This window comes from Heterodontus francisci, chromosome 7, assembly GCF_036365525.1.
Source record: "Heterodontus francisci isolate sHetFra1 chromosome 7, sHetFra1.hap1, whole genome shotgun sequence".
NCBI lineage: Eukaryota > Metazoa > Chordata > Chondrichthyes > Heterodontiformes > Heterodontidae > Heterodontus > Heterodontus francisci.
In genome coordinates, this window is record NC_090377.1 from 25,327,724 (window position 1) to 25,346,211 (window position 18,488).

An 18,488-nucleotide genomic window follows, 5' to 3' on the forward strand; every position below is an offset into this window, starting at 1 on the left:
TCCCGCCTTTACATTGAGGATACCCTCCATTGTGTTGTGTGGCACTACCACCGTGCTAAATGGGATAGATTTCAAACAGATCTAGCAATACAAAACTGGGCATCCAGGAGGCGCTGTGGGCCATCAGCAGCAGCAGAATCGTACTCAACCACAATCTGTAACCTCATGGCCCAGCATATTTCCCAATCTACCGTTACCATCAAGCCAACCTTGGTTTAATGAAGAGTGCAGGAAGGCATGCCAGGAGCAACACCAGGCAAACCTCAAAATGAGGTGTCAACCTGGTGAAGCTACAACACAGGACCACTTGCATGCCAAACTGCATAAGCAGCATGCGATAGACAGAGCTAAGCGATCCCATAACCAACGGATCAGATCTAAACTCTGCAGTCCTGCCACATCCAGCTGTGAATGGTGGTTGAACATTAAACAACCAACTGGAGGAGGTGGCTCCACAAATATCCCCATCCTCAATGATGGGGGAGCCCAGCACATCTGTGCAAAAGATAAGGCTGAAGCATTTTCAACAATCTTCAGCCAGAAGTGCTGAGTTGATTATTCATCTTGCCCTCCTCCTGAAGTACCCAGCATCACAGATGCCAGACTTCAGCCAATTCGATTCACTCCATGTGATATGAAGAAACGACTGAAGGCACTGGATACTGCAAAGGCTATGGGCCCCAACAATATTCCGGCAATAGTACTGAAGACCTGTGCTCCAGAACTTGCCGCACCCCTAGCCAAGCTGTTCCAGTACAGCTACAACACTGGCATCTACCCTGCAATGTGGAAAGTTGCCCAGGTATGTCCTGTACACAAAAAGCAGAACAAGTCCAACCCGACCAATTACCGCCCCATCAGTCTACTCTCAGTCATCAGTAAAGTGATGGAAAGTATCATCGACAGTGCTATCAAGTGGCACTTGGTTAGTAATAACCTGCTCAGTGATATAAAAACAAGAAATGCTGGAAACACTCAGCAGGTCTTGTTTTTGTTTCTTGTTAGTATTTCAGATTCCAGCATTCGCAGTATTTTGCTTTTAACCTGCTCAGTGATGTTCAGTTTGGGTTCCACCAGGGCCAATCAGCTCTTGACCTCATTACAACCTTGGTTCAAACATGGACAAAAGAGCTGAACTCAAGAGGTAAGGTGAGAGTGACTGCCCTTGACATCAAAGCATCATTTGACCAAGTATGGGCAGCAAGGAGCCCTAGCAAAACTGAATTCAATGGGAATCAGGGGGAAAACTCTCCGCTGGTTGGAGTCATGCCTCGTGCAAAGGAAGATGGTTGTGGTTGTTGGAGGTCAATTATCTCAGCTCCAGGACATCACAGCAGGAGTTCTTCAGGATAGTGTCCTAGACCCAACCATCTTCAGCTGCTTTATCAATGACATTCCTTCCATCATCAGGTCAGAAGTGGGGATGTTCACTGATGATTCCACAATGTTCAGCACCATTCACGACTCCTCAGATACTGAAGTAGTCTGTGTAGAAATGCAGCAAGACCTGGACAATATCTAGGTTTGCGCTGATAAGTGGCAAGGTGGCAAGTAACATTCGCACCACACAAGGGCCAGGCAATGACCATCTCCAACAAGAGAGGACACAAATATCATACCAGAAATGTTGGTGAACACAGGGCTTATTAAGAGAGAGGAACTGAAGGAAATCAGTATTAGTAGAGAAATGGTGTTGGGGAAATTGATGGGACTGAAGGCCGATAAATCCCCAGGGCCTGATGGTATGCATCCCAGAGTACATAAGGAAGGCCCTAGAAATAGTGGATGCATTGGTGGTCATCTTCCAAGATTCTATAGACTCTGGAACAGTTCCTACAGATTAGAACATAGAACATAGAAAAATACAGCACAGAACAGGCCCTTCGGCCCACGATGTTGTGCCGATCCTTTGTCCTCTGTCAAGGACAATTTAATCTATACCCCATCATTCTCCTTTATCCATATACCTATCCAAAAGCCTTTTGAAAGTCCCTAAAGTTTCTGACTCAACAACTTCCCCGGGCAAGGCATTCCATGCCTCGACCACTCTCTGGGTAAAGAACCTTCCCCTGACATCCCCCTTATATCTCCCACCCTTCACCTTAAATTTATGACCCCTTGTAACGCTTTGCTCCACCCGGGGAAAAAGTTTCTGACTGTCTACCCTATCTATTCCCCTGATCATCTTATAAACCTCTATCATGTCACCCCTCATCCTTCTCCTTTCTAATGAGAAGAGGCCTAGAATGTTCAGCCTTTCCTCGTAAGACTTATTCTCCATTCCAGGCAACATCCTGGTAAATCTCCTCTGCACCCTCTCCAAGGCTTCCACATCCTTCCTAAAATGAGGCGACCAGAACTGCACACAGTACTCCAAATGAGGCCTTACCAAGGTCCTGTACAGCTGCATCATCACCTCACGGTGATTGGAATGTAGTTAATGTAACCTCACTATTTAAAAAGGAAGGTAGAGAGAAAGCAGGGAATTATAGACCAATCAGCCTGATGTCGGTAGTGGGAAAAATTCTAGAGTCCATTATCAAAGATTTTATAGTAGAGCACTTAGAGAACAGTGGTAGAATCGGGCAGAGTCAGCATGGATTTACGAAAGGGAAATCATGCTTGACAAATCTACTAGAATTGTTCAAGGATGTAACTAGTAGAGTTGATGAGGGGGAGCCAGTGGATGTGGTTTATTTGGATTTTCAGAAGGCTTTCAACAAAGTCCCACATAAGAAAATAAGCATGTAAAATTAAAGCACATGGGATTGGGGGTAGTGTATTACGATGGATAGAAAACTGGTTGGCCGACAGGAAACAAAGAGTAGGGATAAATGGGTCTTTTTCCGAATGGCAGGCAGTGACTAGTGGGGTACCGCAGGGATCGGTGCTGGAACCCCAGCTATTCACAATATACATTAATGATTTAGATGAGGGAAGTAAATGTAATATTTCCAAATATGCAGATGACACAAAACTGGATGGGAGGGTGAGTTGTGAGGAGGAGGCAAAGAGGCTTCAGAGTGAATTGGACAAATTGAGTGAGTAGGCTAATGCATGGCAGATGCAGTATAATGTGGATAAATGTGAGGTTATCCACTTTGGTAGCAAAAACAGGAAGGCAGATTATTATCTGAACAGCTATAAACTGAGAGAGGGGAATATGCAGCGAGACCTGTGTATTCTTATACACCAGTCGCTGAAGGTAAGCATGCAGGTCCAACAGGCGGTAAAAAAGGCAAATGGCTTGTTGGCCTTCATAGCGAGAGGATTCGAGTACAGGAGCAGGGATGTCTTGCTGCAATTATACAGGGCCTTGGTGAGGCCACACCTGGAATATTGTGTGCAGTTTTGTCTCCTTATCTGAGGAAGGATGTTCTTGCTATAGAGGGAGAGCAGCAAAGGTTTACCAGACTGATTCCTGGGATGGCAGGACTAGCGTATGAGGAGAGATTGAGTCGGTTAGGATTATATTCGCTGGAGTTCAGAAGAGTGAGGGGGGATCTCATTGAAACCTATAAATTTCTAACAGGACTTGACAGGGTAGATACAGGAAGGATGTTCCCGATGGTGGGGGAGTCCAGAACCAGGGGTCATAGTCTAAGGATATGGGGTAAACCTTTCAGGACTGAGATGAGGAGAAATTTCTTCACCCAGAGAGTGGTGAGCCTGTGGAATTCGCTACCACAGAAAGCAGTTGACGCCAAAACATTGTATGTTTTCAAGAAGGAGTTAGATATAGCTCTTGGGTCTAACATGATCAAAGGGTATGGGGCGAACGTGCGAACAGGTTACTGAGTTGGATGATCAGCCATTATCATAATGAATGGCAGAGCAGGCTCGAAGGACCGAATGGCCTATTCCTGCTCCTATTTTCTATGTTTCTAAGAGAGAATCTAACCATCTCCCCTTGACATTCAATGGCATTATGATCACTGAATCCCCCAGTATCAACATCCTAAGGGTTACCATTGACCAGAAACTGAACTGGAGTAGCCATATAAATACGGTGGCAACAAGAGTAGGTCAGAGGCTAGGAATCCTGCGGCGAGTAACTCACCTCCTGATTCCCCAAAGCCTGTCCACCATCCACAAGGCACAAGTCAGGAGTGTGATGGAATACTCTCCACTTTCCTGGATGGATGCAGCTCCAACAACACTCAGGTAGCTTGATATCATCCAGGACAAAGCAGCCCGCTTGATTGGCACACCATTCATAAACATTCACTCCCTCCACCATCGACGTACACTGGCAGCAGTGTGTACCATCTACAAGATGCATTACAGCAATGCACCAAGGCTCCTTGGACAGCACCTTCCAAACCCGTGACCTCTACCAACTAGAAGGGCAAGGGCAGCAGATGCATGGCAACACCTCCACCTGCAAGTTCCCCTCCAAGTCACACACCATCCTGACTTGGAACCATATTGCCGTTCCTTCACTGTCGCTGGGTCAAAATCCTGGAACTCCCTTCCTAACAGCACTGTGGGTGTACCTACCCCACATGGACTGCAGCGGTTCAAGAAGGCAGCTCACCACCACCTTCTCAAGGGCAATTAGGGGTGGGCAATAAATGCTGGCCTAGCCAGCGATGCCCACATCCCATGAATGAATTTTTAAAAAGCCAACAAATCCCCTGGACCTGATGGCTTACATCCTCGAGTTTTTAAAGAGTGGCTGCAGAGTTAGTGGAGGCATTGTTTTTGATCTTCCAGATTTCCCTAGATTCTAGAACAGTCCCAATGGATTGGCAACTAGCAAATGTAACACTGCTACTCAAGAAAGGAAGGAGACATAAATCGGGGAACTACAGGCCTGTTAGCCTGAAATCAGTAGTAGGAAAATTGCTAGAATCAATTATTAAGGGCATGGTAACGGGGCACTTGGAAAATCTTAATATGATTAGGCAGAGTCAACATGGTTTTATGATAACAGTTTCTTGAGGGTGTAATCAGCAGGGAAGATTAAAAGGGTAATAAGTGGATGTAGGATATTTGGATTTTCAGAAGGCATTCAATAATGTGTGTCATGCCTAGGCAATCCAAACTTATGAACTATAAAATGAACTTATGAAATAAACATGAAACAGGCACTTTTCTTGTATAACAAAATGGTGTTAAGAGGCCAGGTGAACTTTCCTTTCCTGCCAATACGCATAGAACTACAAAAACCCTGAGCTAATTTTCATGCCTGGACAAGTCTTGGCGAAGTAATTAAAATACAAATGACCCTTTCTGTGGTAATGGCTGCTTCTCTCCAACTGATTGGGTTACCAATACTGTCACAGACTTTTGACTCCAAACTCAAATTCCAAAGAATGGGTTTGAAAACCCCAACTTCATCAAGGTGAGATGAGGATGAATGACACCCAGACTCCATTGTCTAACAATGGCCTCACCATCAGAAACCACTTATGAGGACAATGGAATGAGAAACTATGGTCACATGACAGAAACTAGGGGCTGGATTTTAAGAGCCTGCCACCAATGACGAGTTCAAAAAATGATGGCCTGCCTGCACGGGACACATGCCAAAGAGCCGCCGTAATTTCCCATGTGGCAGCTCATTTAAATAGCCGGGGCTGCCTGGCCCCACCCCCCACCCCCCCCAATCACGTGGAAGGGGCGGGATGTCCGACCCCGGCAATGACATCAGCTGCCTTTGCGCAGGCACTGGCGCCATTTTTGATGGGCAACCATGCCCTGCCGGCACATTTAAATTTTTAAAGAGGAAACCCCCCAAAATTAAATAAATAAATTCACAAAGCCCCTTTCCCACCACCCCCCTCCCAAAAGCAATTACATTATCTATTTGCCCTTCCCCCCCCAAAAAAAACATCTTTTACATCTGACCGTCCCTCCCCAAACTGCACCAAGTTAAAAGTTCAACCCGTCCCACCATCCCCTACACCCATTAAGCTTATTTGACCCCGTCTCCCCCACCCCCGCATTGACAAAATTACCTCCTCCCCCCTCCCCACCGGTATGGCACTGCATTTCCCCGAACAGGGATCTGAAGGCACTGGAGTGCCGGCCGCCGTGCTGAACATCGCGCTGGACTCCCAAAATCGCTGGTAAGTCTACGTTAATTTATTAATTTATTCATTGCCTATTTAAATTATGGTCCCATTGCCCAGAGGGAGGATGGGTGCTGCCACGAAGCCTCGCTGCCACTGAGAGGATCGGGACGGGCCCTCCCAGCATCGAGTTCCATGGCGGGGCTCCTCCGGAGGCATCTTCAAGCCTCCCCCATCACGAAACCTGACGCCTGGGGAGAACAAAATCCAACCCTAGGTTTCTGATAAGGGGCTTTAATAAAGGTATATTCTGGGCAGACAAAGGAGATCCATCTATGCCATTGGCTAAGATTACCAGCTTTGAATACATGTCGGCAGAGACTGGAGTTTTTTATTCGTTCGGGGGATGTGAGCATCGCTGGCTAGGCCAGCATTTATTGCCCATCCCTAATTGCCCTTGAGGAGGAGGTGGTGAGGAGTTTGGCCTTAAAGGCCAAACCTGAGAAATCATACCAGGACTTCACCTTTGACTGGAATATAACAAGAGCAGTCTGCAGCAGGGCATCTAACTTCCTGACTCTCTCATGTCTTTCTTTAGTAAACAAGGGAAAAGTGGCGCAGTGGTTAGCACCGCAGCCTCACAGCTCCAGTAACCCGGGTTCAAGGCTGGGTACTGCCTGTGTGGAGTTTGCAAGTTCTCCCTGTGTCTGCGTGGGTTTCCTCCGGGTGCTCCGGTTTCCTCCCACAGCCAAAAGACTTGCAGGTTGATAGGTAAATTGGCCATTATAAATTGTCTCTAGTATAGGTAGGTGGTAGGGGAATATAGGGGCAGGTGAGGATGTGGTAGGAATATGGGATTAGTGTAGGATTAGTATAAATGGGTGGTTGATGGTCGGCACAGACTCGGTGGGCCGAAGGGCCTGTTTCAGTGCTGTATCTCTAAATCTAAATCTAAAAAATCTAAATCATTACAGGCCTGCACTATTCCAAGTCTTCACCCTGGGAAAAGCAAGTTTAATAGAGGACACTTTACACATCATCAGACCTAATGCATGTTATCTTTATAATCTATATTTTTTCTTGAGTGTATGAGTGCAAGAGTGGGTGTTGTTGAGTATATTTCGAGTGTTGTATAATAAGTATTTATCTTTCTTTTAAACTTACGAAAAAACCTGTCATTTGTCGGTTCTTGATAATTAAAGCTCTCAGAGGTTATAAAACACCTTTTTTTGTAAAAACACGCTGTCTTCAGTCAGTCAGGAGATGAAAAAGGCAGAATTATCCCTATCATCTCTCACCTGTCCTAACAGGTGTTCCACAAGAGGCTGTTACACAAGATTAGGGCATGCCGCATTTTACAAGCCCCTCGCGCCACGGGGCGTGGCGTGGGGGCTGTTAAAATTCTGCGGGGAGAAGCCCGCCTCGACCCTTGACCTCGTGAAGGGCCTGCCGCATATTACCGGCAGCAGAGAGACCTTCATCTGCGTATTTAAATTAACATTAATAATATGTAAATGTACTCACCTGCAGGCGGCGGCTGTCCATGCTGATTTTATGGCCGCCATTCGTGCTTCATGTGCCTTTGGAACTAGGTACGGAGTTCCGAGGCGAGAACCTGGTGGGGAGGGAGTCGGAATAAAATTATCAGGGTGGGAGGGGTGGGGGAGCAGGGAAAACAATTTTGATTGGTTGTGTGAATGATGGGAAGGGGTTGAAGGGCAAAGGTTTGAAGGTTCAGGATAAAGCTTGGGGTAAAGTTCGGTTAGGGAAAAAGGCATTTTTTGGTTATCCTGGGGAATGAAATGAAATGGGTAGGGAAGGGCATCCATCACAACAGTTTTTATTTAATAAAAATTAATAATGCTACACCTTTAAAAATTGTAATTTTTGCTAAGGGCATAAAGCCCTTTAAAAATGGAACCACGCCTGCGCGGTGGCGCCGGATACCATTGCCGGGGACACGGCAGCCGCCCCCTCTACATCATCGGGGGGCAACTGCTCCGCCCCCTTTATTTAAATGAGCTCTGACATGTAATATCGCAGGGGCTCCTCGGCGGCACTTCCATGTCGGAGGGCTGCCGAGTTGAAAGTGTGCTGCCGCAGAGCGTGGTGCGCAATTAAAATTCAGCCCTAGGGCTTATGGAATTGGGGGTAATAAATCAGAATGGATTGAGTATTGGTTAACAGACAAAAAACTAAGAGTAGGAATAAACAGATGATTTTTGGGAAGGGTGTAACTAGTGAGGTGCCGCAAGGATCAGTACTTGGGTCTCAGTGATTTATAATCTATATCAATGACGTAGATGAGGGCACCAAGTGCAATATATGCAAGTTTACTGGTGTCCAAAGCTGGTGGGAAAGTAAGTTGTGAGAAGGACATAAAGAGGCTGCAAAAGGACATAGACCACCTAATTGACTGGACAAGAAGGCGACAGATGGAAAATAGGGCTGAATTTTATCAGTACGCCATGCTCAGCTGCGGCGCACTGTGAAAGCGGCAGCCTTCCGACACGGAAGTCCCACCGAGAAGCCCCCATGATATTACACGCAGGTGCTCATTTAAATAGAGGGGGTGGAGAGGCCGCCCCCGATGACGTACAGCGGGAGGCTGCTGCATCCCCAGCGATGGCACCTGGCGCCATTTTTAAAGGGCTTCGATGCCCTTAGATGAAATTTTAATACTTAAAGGGGAAATTGATTAAAACCTCGATTTAAACTTTTATTGGAATCTGGAGGCCCTTTCAACCCACCCCCTCCTTGTCTATTTTAGGGCCAGCGACCCTGAATTAACTTTACTGACATTGCAAACTTTCCCCCCCACCTCATCACTTTTGCCCTTCAACCCGTTCCCGACATCCCCACAGCCAATGAAAAATGTTTTCCCCTACCCCGCCCTGATAATTTTAGTCTTTCCCCCCTCCCCAACAGTTTCTCACTTCGGAACTCCGTACGCAGCGCCAAAGGCGCGCGAGATGCAATCGGTGGCCGTAAATTTGACATGGGACGGCTGTTGCCAGCAGGTCATTTGCATCTTATTAATGTTTATTTAAATATTTAGATAAAGGCCCCGTCGCCAAGCGATTTGGGGGGTGGGCCGCACTGAGGTTGTCCTGCCGCCGATGTTATGTGGTGGGCCCTTCTCGATGTTCGGGGACCGAGGTGGGCCTCTCCTGGCAGAATTTTATGACCCACATCCAGCCCATAATGTGGGGAAGTGTGAAATTAGCCACTGTGATTGGAAGAATAGTAAATCAGAATAATTTTTAAAAGGTAAGAAATTAGTAAATGTTGGTAGTCAGAGAGATTGAAGGGGTGGGGGGGGGAGGTAGGTGTTAGAACCAAGGCGGGAGGAATGCAATATCTTTTCTAGTTCCGCTTCTCCACAGGTCACAACATCTATTTAAATGTTTACCCAGTTACAGATACAGTCAATCAAATACTCTACTTTCTATCCCGAATAAAAAACCCCAACCAGGTTTCTTTAATAAACAACAAAATTATTAGTTCATTATAAAACAAAACTTATCCAGTAATGAAGCAAAGCATTAACACACAGAATAAAATATGAAAGTTTCCTTTTAAATACCCAACACACACTTGTTAAAGGATAAAAAAAGAAATTTTCTCTGCAGAGGTCTTTTACAAAAAATGACAAAAAACAATACTTAGGCCAAATATTTGTTAGTTCTTGAAAAAAAAGGATGAGATATGTTGTGTCCCAAGAATGGCATACAGTCTGGCGTTCAAGTACGTGCTGACGAGTCACTGGGGTCTTTTCTGGAGCAGTCCTTTTCAGGCGGTGTCGAGAATTAATCTGACAGGCTTTCCAGAAGTGACTCAGGAAATATGTGGCATCAAGGACTTTAGGTCTCACACACTGGATTCGCAGGGTTTTTTCAAAGAGTTAAAGAAAGAGGAGCTGGGTGTTTTTCAGCAGACTACAAACCCAACTGTTTTCAACACAGTTCACACCCCAACTGAACCAAAACAATATCCCAATAGCGAAACCTCCTGACCAGCATAAATCTTGACATGTCACTTCTCCGTAAGCATCTCCCCCAAGTCACCAAGGTTTCTGTTGTTTATTGATCTTAAGACATGTGACATCCAGTAAAGGTTTGTTTTCGAACAAGATTTCCCAGTGATCCTTGTAAAAAAACACATCCAGGGAATCTTTTCATTTTCCCAAATGAACCAATGTCCATAATTCTAAGATGCAAAAAAAAATGTTTTCAAATAGAAGCACTTTCGTAACAGGGGTCCTTGTACACATATCACAGAAAGATTTTTTTTATTCCTTCAGGGGATGTGGGCATCGCTGGCTGGGCCAGCATTTATTGCCCATCCCTAATTACCCTTGAGAAGGTGGTGGTGAGTTGCCTTCTTGAACTGCTGCAGTTAAATGCAGGTACAGCAAGCACTTAGGAAGGCAAATGGTATGTTAGCCTTAATTGCAAGGGGGTATCAGTACAAGAATAAGGAAGATTTTCTACAATTATACAGGACTTTGGTAAGACCTGGAGATGAGAAGGTTAGAACCATAAAACCACACACAAATTACGGCACAGAAGAAGGTTATTCAGCCCATCGTGTCCGTGCTGGCTGAAAAAACTAGCCGCCCAATCTAATCCCACCTTCCAGCACCTGGTCCACAGCCTTGCTGGTTACAGCACTTCAGGTGCATGTTCAGGTACCTTTTAAAAGAATTGAGGGTTTCTGCCTCCACCACCGATCCTGGCAGTGAATTCCAGACACCCACCACCCTCTGGGTCAAAAAGTTTTTCCTCTTGTCCCCTCTAATCCTTCTACCAATCACCTTAATCTCCTATGAGGAGAGAGTGAGCCTGTATCCTGTGGAATTTAGAAGAATAAGCGGACACTCAGAATCGACCATAGAGTAACTTAGATTGAGGGGTATTTTTAAACCCTATGCACCCAGCATAAACAAGGTGACTGAGCAGTTCAAGTCAACTATGTTACTTACCTGCCAGAAAGCTGCTAGGTACTCACATTCCCGAATTTTAATCTGCTCTATGGAGCAGGCAGTGAGGATACTGATTCGAAGTCGGTGAGGTTCTTCTTTATATTTGCATGTTGGGTACCAATGGTATCATCAGGACCTGACTGCAATTTTAACTGGTGGACTGAGCTGAGAAACCACTGTTGCTTCCCCGCCAGGTGAAGTGTTTTTACTTGCCTTATGGAGTCAAGAGGAGCAGAAGATCCATCTCTGGCCCTCACAAGGAAAGCTTCGGCCTCCCTTGTGATAGACTTCCCTTCCTAAACACAAGTAGGACTTGAACCCTTCACCTTCTGACTTAGAGACAGGAATGCTATCCCTTAGCCAAGGGCTTATTGCCCTGTGAAAGTAAGGACTGGCAAAATCATCACATTTCACATTTATGCCACTAGGTGGAGATATATGACTTCCTTTCAAAAAAACATTGGGACTTGTAATTCAAATTTAAACTTCAGTCCTTTGAATTTGGTGCTATTTTTAAAAATCTTATGAAGATAAAATGAAACTATTCTAAAAAGAAGTAATTATATTTTTAGAACTTTATTTGTATTAATTCTGTGTAAAATTTATATAAAGTCAATTTATTAGCTTTACAATTACCTCACTCATTGAAACTATTTACAAGACATCCCCAAATATCATCGTACGATTAGCTTTTTGAATTGACTAAAATAGGAGATCTGGGACTAATAGTAGACTCATCGATTACGATGTCTAGACAAGCTAACATATTGCTTGGTTATGAACAGTAAGAAAGAAAGACTTGCATTATATAACACAACACACAATCTCAAAGCACTTTACAGCCACTAAAATACTTTTTGAAGTATAGTCACTTGTGTAATGTAGGAAATGCAGCAGCCAATTTTCACACAGCAAGCTCCCACAAACTGCAATGTAATAATGATCAGATAATCTGTTTTAATTATACAGATATGCATACAGCTGTCTCTGTATGTTAAAAGGATTGAATGATTGGTAAAACAAGAGCTGTTATGACTTTCATTGATGATCCTGTAATGCTATTTCAATGTCCTTAACCTGAATAATATTGTCATATAATTCGACAAGGGTATAATTAGGATCGTACTTGTCGCTCGATAGTAAAATTACATAAAAATTAATTAAGATACTATTAAACTTTGAATCTTAAAGCTATTAATTCCAGTGGCTGGTGTTTGATTTTGCTGTTCCTTCAGCTTAATATGATGGAGGACTTTGGTGCTTTCCTTGGAAACATGGCGCAAAGATCTCATATGTTCACAACTTCTAGCAAAATCCTGACCATGTTCTAAAATACGTGTGTGATTCCACTAAAAATAGCTAAATGAGAAAATGTTATCACTGTCTCAGGGATTGCTAGCATGCAGCGACGAGTGGAAATGTGTGCGTGTAAAAAAATGACCAAGTTATTTGCAGTGTAGAGAACGTACTGCTGAGGGCGCTAAGAATTGCAATGCAACAGAATTCAGTATCTCACCAATTCCATCAGGGAAATTTTCTTTCACAGTTCCCAAAATCTGATTAATTTTGATTTTGTTCCAGAGAATGTTGGAATGGATTTACAAATGTTCCTGCAATAAGCTTGTGTGATGTGGTACTGTATAATACCAAGCTGACTACTTCTTATTCGCTCGAGCACATGTCGAAGGAATGTCCCACACTGCTGCTCAGCTCTGCAAGTGTTTTATCTAACGATCAGACAAGTTGTCAAGTGGCAGTAATTTCCTGATTAGTCGAAATTTCCACAAACTCAATCGGATTTAAGATTTTTTTTGTCTTCAAAATCAGATCGATAAATAAAATATTTTATTTTCAACAAAAATGGCATTTTTGACTCATGCCAATTTTTCAATAATGGGTGGAATGCAGTTAATGCGTTCGCTTAATATGACAAGACCACTCACGACGTTTTTGGCAAACAATTTTTACAAGTCTCGTAACAACATCACTTGATGCGAAGACATCATTCAGGTTCAAAGTTGCTGCAGCTTCATAAAAACATTAATGATTTGCTTGTGGATAGTGACATGATGGAAATTATAGCAACATAGGAGCAGGAGTAGGCCATTCAGCCTGTCGGGCCTGCTCCAACATTCAGTTAGATCATGGCTGATCATCTACTTCAATGGCACTTTCCCATGCTATCCCCATATCCCTTGATGTCATTAGTATCCAGATATCCATCAATTTCTGTCTTGAACATGCTCAATGATTGAGCTTCCACAGCTCTCTGGGATAGAAAATTCCAAAGATTCACCACGCTCCAAATGAAAAAATTCCTCCTCATCTCAGTCCTAAATGGCCTACCCTTATTCTGAGACTATGTCCTCTGGTTCTAGACCCACCAGCCAGGGGAAATATCCTATCTACATCCATCCTGTCATGCTCTGTAAGAATTTTGTAAGTTTTAAAGCGATCACCTTTCATCCTTCAAAACTCGAGAGAATACAGGCCCAGTTTCCTCAGTGGTTAGCACTGCAGCCTCACAGCTCCAGGGACCCGGGTTCGATTCTGGGTACTGCCTGTGCGGAGTTTGCAAGTTCTCCCTGTGACCGCGTGGGTTTTCGCCGGGTGCTCCGGTTTCCTCCCAGAGCCAAAGACTTGCAGGTGATAGGTAAATTGGCCATTGTAAATTGCCCCTAGTGTAGGTAGGTGGTAGGGAATATGGGATTACTGTAGGGTTAGTATAAATGGGTGGTTGTTGGTCGGCACAGACTCGGTGGGCCGAAGGGCCTGTTTCAGTGCTGTATCTCTAAATAAATAAATAAATAAAATAAAAATCTCTCCTCATAAAACAATCTCACCATCCCAGGGATTAGTCTGATGAACCACCTTTGCACTCTCTCTATGGCAAGTATATCCCTCCTTAGATGAGGAGACCAAAACTGTACACAATACTCCAGGTGCAGTCCCATCAAGACTCTATACAATTGCAGCAAGACTTCTTTACTCCTGTGCACAAATATCCTTCTGATGAAAGCTAACAGACGATTTGCCTTTCTAATTGTTTTGCTGCACCTGCATGCTAGCTTTTAGTGACTCATGAACAAGGATACCCAGATCCCTTTGACCATCAACACTTCCCAACCTCTGTCCTTCTGTTTTTTCAACCAAAGTGGATAACTTCACATTTATTCACATTATATTCCATCTGGCATGTTCTTGCCCATTCACGTAGCCTGTCCAAGTCCCCTTGAAGCCTCCTTGCATCCTCCTCACAACTTACATTCCCACCTAGTTTTGTGTCAACAGCAAATTTGGAAATATTACATTTGGTTCCCACATTATATCATTTATATAGATTGTGAACAACTGGGGCCCCAGCACTGATCCTTGCGGTACCCCTAATAACAGCCTGCCATCCTGAGAATGACTCATTTATTCCTACTCTCTGTTTTCTACCTGTTAAGCAATTCTCAATCCATACCAATATATTATCCCCAATCCCATGTGTTCTAATTTTGTTTACTAGCCTCCAGTGTGGGATCTTATCAAAAGCCTTCTGAAAATCCAAATACACCACATCCACTGGTTCCCCTTTATCTTTGCTACAAGTAACATCCTCAAAAAACTCCAACAGGTTTGTCAAACATGATTTCCCTTTCATAAATCCATGTTGACTCTGCCCAATCATATCATTATTTTCTAAATGTCTAGTTATCACATCCTTTATAATAGATTCTAACATTTCCCTACTACTGACATCAAACTAACAGGTCTGTAGTTCCCGTTTTCTCTCTCCCTTCTTTCTTAAGTAGTGGGGTTACATTTGGTACTTTCCAGTCTGCAGGAACCCTTGCAGAATCTATAGAATTCTGAAAGATAACCACCAATGCATCCACTATCTCTATAGCCACCTCCTTCAAGACTCTGGTAGCTCATCTGGTCCAGGAGATGTATCAACCTTCAACCCAGTTAATTTTTCGAGTAACAAAAGCAAAATACTGCAGATGCTGGAAATCTGAAATAAAAACAAGAAACGCTGGAAATACTCGGCAGGTCTGGCAGCATCTGTGGAGAGAGAAGCAGAGTTAACGTTTCAGGTCAGTGACCCTTCATCCGAACATTCTGAAACGTTAACTCTGCTTCTCTCTCCACAGATGCTGCCAGACCTGCTGAGTATTTCCAGCATTTCTAACTTTTCGAGTACTACTACTTCATTAATATTAATTTTTTCAGTTCCTCATTTTCACAAGTCCCTTGGTTCTCTAGAATTTCTGGAAGATTTCTTTATCTTCCTCAGTGAAGATAGCCACAAAGTGTTCAATTCTATAGAGCCTGCAACGTCAGGATCTGTGGCAAGAGTGGGGAGTGGGTTCCTGAAGATGGCCCCAGATGAGGCCCGCCATGGACTTCAATGCCGGCAGGGCCCGTCCCGATATTGCCAGCGGCGGTAAGATCTCGTGGCGGTCCCCCTGCCACTCGGCAATGGGACTGCAATTTAAATATTTAAATAAATTAAAATACCTGCATTAATTACTCTCCCGTCGGCTCCTAAGGTCCCACTGCGATCTTCACACCGGTGGCCAGCACTGCCATGGAGAAGGGGAGGAGGTAAGTTTCTCAGTACGGGGAGGTGGGGAGGTGGGGAGCAGGGTCAAATTAACGTCATGGGTGTAGGGGGTGGTGGGTAGGGTTATAGTTTAAAGCTTGTGCAATTGGGGGGGTGGGGAAGGTCAGATGGTAAAGGTAAGTATTTTAGGGGGAAAGGGAAAATAATTAATTTAATTGTTATTGCGGAGGTGGGAGAGGGGCAAAAGAGAGGTTTTTTAATGTCATTTAATATTAAATATTTAAATTTGCCGGTAGGGCTAACAGCCCTTTAAAAATGGTGTCAGCGCCTGCACACAGGCAGCTGACGCCATTGCTGGAGATGGACCGGACGCCCCCACCACGCGATCGGAGGCGGCGGCCCACCTTGGCTATTTAAATGAGCTGCCCTGCTTGGAATCGCGGCAGCTCTTTGGCGTGTGGCCCGCGCGGTCGGCCACCATTTTTATCACGGCAGGCTTATAGAATTTAGCCCAAGTAATTGTTTAGTTGCTCTACCACTTCCCTATTCTCCATTATAAATTCCCCTGTCTCTGCCTGTAATGGACCCACATTTGTCCTTGCTAATCTTTTTCTTTTCACATACCTAAAGAAGCTTTTACAGTCCGCCTTGTTTCTCGCTAGCTTGCATTCATATTGTTACGACTGAAGTGGGAGGAGTGCACTGTTTTTCTAGTTCCACTTCTCTCGAGGTCACAACATATATTTAAATCTTTACCCAGTTACCGATACAGTCAATCACAGACTCTATTTTTATTGCAGAATAAAATATACCGACCAGGTTTCTTTAATAAACAACAAAATTATCCATTTATTATAAAACTAGACTTAACCAGTAATGAAACAAAGCATTAGCACACAGATTGAAATGTGAAAGTTCCATATTTACCTTAACTCCTCTCACACCCACACACCCACACACACATCAATTAACCAGAAACGTTTGAGATTTTAGAACAAACAAAAAAGACAAAAAAGAATACTTTGACCAAATACTTGCTAATTCTTGAAGAAAAAAAGATATGGAAAGATGTCAGATGTCCTTTTTTTGGTTTGGTGTCCCAAATACATGTAGATGACAGTCACTGGGATCCTTTTCTGGAGCAATTCGTTCAGGCGGTGTCGAGGATTTATCCGGCAGGGTTTTCCAGCATCTCAGGAGAAATGCGGCAACCAGGGTTTCAGGCAGGCCTTTCAGGAGGAATACATCATCAATTTCTCTATTTCTTACACTCATTTCAAAGAGCTTCCCAAAGAGATGGAAAAACTGGCAGGCTTTTCAAAGAGAAGGAATAGGTGAGCTGGGGTTTTGTCCTTCAGGTTGATTTTTAAACCTCCAACTGACTGTCCAAAGTGAAACCAAAAACAGTCTCAAGAGTCAATTCTCCTTACCCCTATAAATCTTGACCTGCCACCTCACTGTAAACATCTTCTCCAAGTCAAAAAAGCCCCCTGCTGCGTATTTATCTGCAGACAGGTGACTTCCAGTAAGGGCTGTTTACAAACCAAGTCCAAAAGACCTTACAATAACCTTTTCTTAAAAAGCACAAAGTCCAGCATCTATAGAATCCTTTTTTTCAGTTTTAACACACAAGTGCTCAAAATTTAACAAAAATGGAAGTACTTTCATAACAATATTCTCTTTTCCCTTTCTTTATCAGTTTCTTGGTCATCCTTTGCTGGATTCCAAATTGTTCCCAGTCCTCGGGCTTACCACTTTTTCTGGCAACCTTATAAGCCACTTCCTGTGATCTGATGCAATCTTTAATTTCTTTTGTTAGCTCTGGTTGATTCATCTTTTTTGTTGGGTATTTGTGCCTTAGAAGAATGTAGACCATATAATACTTCTTTAAACACTGTCTACCGTCAAATCTTAAATGTATTTTCTCAATCCACCATAGCCAATTGGTCCTCATACCTTCATAGTTTCCTTTGTTCAATTTAAGACCCTAGTTTCTGAATGAACTATATGACTTTCAAACTTAATGTAAAATTCTATCATATTATGGTCACTATTTCCCAAAGACTCCGTTACAGCAAGGTTATAATTAGCCCTTTCTCATTACATAATACTAAATCCACAATAGCCCAATGGTTCTTCAATGTACAGTTTGGGTCGAGATGAGAAATGATAAAGGCAAGAAGTCCCTTGTGGAAGTGGTGTACAGGCCCCCCAACAGTAACCACATGGTAGGATGGGGTATAAAGAAAGAAATAATGTGTGCTTGTCAGAAAGGTACGGTGATAATCTACATATAGATTGGAAAAATCAGATGGGCAAAGGTAAACTAGATGAGGAGTTCATAGCATGTTATATTATATGAGGAGTTCATCGCATGTTTTCGGGATAGTTTCTTAGAACAGCACATTCTGGACCCAACCAGAGAGCAGGCTATACTAGACCTGGTGCTGTGCAATGACATAGGATTAATTAATGACCTCATAATGAAGGCAGCCGAAGACAGCAGCGATTGAATTTTACATTCAGTTTGAGGGAGAGTAGAGTGGGTCTATGACGAGCAGTTTAAGCTTAAATAAGGGAATTTTTCTTTCGACGGGAATTGAATACAAAAGTAGGGAAGTTATGCTTCAGCTATACAGGTCCACATCTGGAGTACTGTGTACAGTATTGGTCGCCTTATTTAAGGAAGGATGTAAATGTGTTGGAAGCAGTTCAGAGGAGGTTTACCAAACTAATACCTGGAATGGCGAGTTGTCTTATGAGGAAAGGTTGGACAGGATGGATTTGTATCCACTGGAGTTTAGAAGAGTAAAAGCCGACTTGATTGAAACTATAAGATTCTGAGGGGTCTTGACAGGGTAGATGTGGAAAGGATGTTTCTTCTTGTGGGAGAATCTAGAACTAAGGGTCATTGTTTAAAAATAAGGTGTCATCC